This window comes from Triticum aestivum, chromosome 6D, assembly GCF_018294505.1.
Source record: "Triticum aestivum cultivar Chinese Spring chromosome 6D, IWGSC CS RefSeq v2.1, whole genome shotgun sequence".
NCBI classification, from domain to species: Eukaryota; Viridiplantae; Streptophyta; class Magnoliopsida; order Poales; family Poaceae; genus Triticum; species Triticum aestivum.
Genome location: NC_057811.1, coordinates 101,449,575 through 101,452,079, shown reverse-complemented (window position 1 = coordinate 101,452,079; position 2,505 = coordinate 101,449,575). Strand labels below are relative to the sequence as shown.

Sequence of the window (2,505 nt, the reverse complement as noted above, 5' to 3'; positions counted from 1 at the left end):
CAGGAGAGGGAAGGAGTGGGAGAGGAGAGGAGTATGGAGGGCACACGAGAAGGACACTAAACTACAGATGCAAGAAGAGAAAGAGAAGAGAGAAGAAGAGAGAAGAGAAGTCCTACTGTAACTGAAAAAGTTTCAGTTAAGTAACTGAAAAAATCCAGTTAATGAACTGAAACTTACACTAAACTACTGCTGTCCTACACTACTGCTGTCCTACACTAAACTCCTACTATCCTACACTACTGCAGGTGCTATACTACTGCAACTGTTAAATTAACAGAAAAAGTTTTATTTAGTTTTACTTAAAGGAAAAGAATCATTTTAAGCTAATGTACCAAGTCAACAGAAGATTCATGACAAGATTAACAGTAGCAGAAGCTTCATGTGCTAAAATCTGAAGCTTCATGGGCAAAATTACAGAAGCTTCATGTGCAAAATTACAGAATTTGCCTATGGTTCTGTTAGGAAACCCATTTTGAGCAGGAGAGAGCAAAGCTTACCCTGCAGACCCAATTCCATCAATTTCAGGTAGCCTCCAGGTTGTAACAATTCACCCACAATTCTATCAGGCTCTGTCAGGTCTCTCTCTATGACATGCACCCGTCGACCATCCTGTGCCACCAACAAATAAAGCAGGATATAAGCAAAAAATATCCAAGATAAGAGTAATGCACCATTCGATCATGATGAGCAGCAGAATTGCATTTTTGGAGTAGATGAAACTTTTGTACTGTATCACTATTGGCTGGTACACAACCTCTGACAATTATAAAAAGGAACTTTTCTTCCTTAATTTGTTGTCTGAACTACTCCAAAAAATGATGAGCAGGAGTATGATTCACTGTGTGGAGTTATTATGAACAAAACCAAAAAAATCAAGTCAATAACCCGTTCAAGATTTTCCTATTGATGATATATCATTGTCGGAGTTGCTGTAAGCCACAGAAGAAAATAAAGTGGGTCCTCAAAGTAGTTGGGCATCTCATTAATTGTGCAAAGCTAGAGGACATCAAGTCTCTGTTGGAGCACGTTGAACGAGAGGGCATGGAAAAGACTAGAGAAAGAGATTACTCTTCCTCCTCTTTGCCCATTTATGAGTAATTTACAGTTCTGTCACCCATATGTTCTCCTTAATTTAGCCAGAAAGAAAATAAGTAATTTCGGCAAAACTTGCAGGGCAGCCCTGGCATGATTTTTGCAAGGCAAATAACAAACTTATCAAAACAAATTTCTTGCAGTTGCATAATCAGCCATGCATAGAAGAACTCTAGCCATCGATCGCAATGCAAGGCCTCGTGTTCTTTTAGTACTTGAACAAACCTTCAGTAAGACTCTCTACAGTCTACACACTACAAATCGAACAGCCCCGCTAACGCGGCCCTGCTTGGGAGCTGTATTACCAAGTTTAACTGAAACTACAACTACCAGCGCAGGTATACTGAAACTTAATTTCAATTAATCTGCCCCTCCCTCTCACTCTCCCTTTTAACTGTTGGTTTCCAACCAACCAGCAACAGAGAAGCGGCGTTGGGCAGGGAGGAAAGACTCCGGCGTTGGGCACGGGATTACTTACGTTGGGCAGGGGAGGAAGCAGCTACTCCGGCGAAGACGACGACGTGGGCACCGTGAGGACGAAGACTCTGCTCCAGATCCGCCGCTCCACTGCTCCGGCATTGCTCCAGATCCGCCGCTCGGGTGCCGCTCCACATCCATGCCTCCGCCGCCCAGATCCAGCGCTGGTGCTCCACATCCATGCCTCCATTGCATATTCCAGAGTAGAAGCTCGTCGCCGGCTCAAAAGATTGATTTTTTTACCTCCGTGGTGTGAGTGGAGGCAGGGTGGTGGAAAGGGAGAGGGAGAGGGAGAGGGAGAGTGAGGCCGGCGATGGGGAGAGGGGAGGGTGAGGCCGGCGATGGGGAGAGGGGAGGGTGAGGCCGGCGAGCGACGGGGAGAGGGGAGGCAGGCGAGAAGGGGAAGGCCTGCGAGCGGCAAGAAGCGCGAGAGAGCACGAGCGACTGAGTGCGGCTGGGCGAGTGAGTGAGCGAGCGAGTGCGAAGGCCGGCGAGGGCAAAATTGGAAAGTGAGGATATTTCTGTACTACGCAAAAGTTGAACTAGAAACCTCCAACGACAACTATTTCGGAACAGAAGGAGTATTTCACTAATATTTTCTTTTATTTACTTTTTTTAAGAGCCGACCCCACTTGTCAAGGGGGGTTCACGGCCGGCCTCCGGTGGCTGGGCAGCACGCACGGCCTCGCAGAGGAGGACCGGCGGCCATGGCCAGAAGCAGGCGGGGCCGGGCTCGGGCGGCAGCCGGCGGCGCCGGCGCTGGCGGGGGGAGGCCGGAGGTGGTAGGCGGCGGCAGCCAGGCAGAGCGGCGGCGGCGGGTGCCAGCGCGGGGGCGCGCGGGCCTGCGGGCGGTAGCGAAGGCGGCCACCGGCGCGGAGGCCTACAGGCGGCAGTGGAGGCGAGCTGCAGCTTCAGGCAGTAGTGGGGGAGGGGGAG

At 49.9% G+C, this 2,505-nt stretch overlaps 1 long non-coding RNA gene across 1 annotated transcript; it reads right to left on the bottom strand.

Moving 5' to 3' along the window:
* Nucleotides 1-265: 265 nt before the first annotated feature.
* On the bottom strand, nucleotides 266-2,040 carry LOC123141223 (uncharacterized). The gene is made up of 2 exons (XR_006470206.1): nucleotides 1,571-2,040; nucleotides 266-609 (listed from the first exon to the last, which is right to left on the bottom strand). It is a non-coding gene; the product is annotated as an uncharacterized lncRNA (long non-coding RNA).
* Between the last annotated feature and the right edge of the window lie 465 nt (nucleotides 2,041-2,505).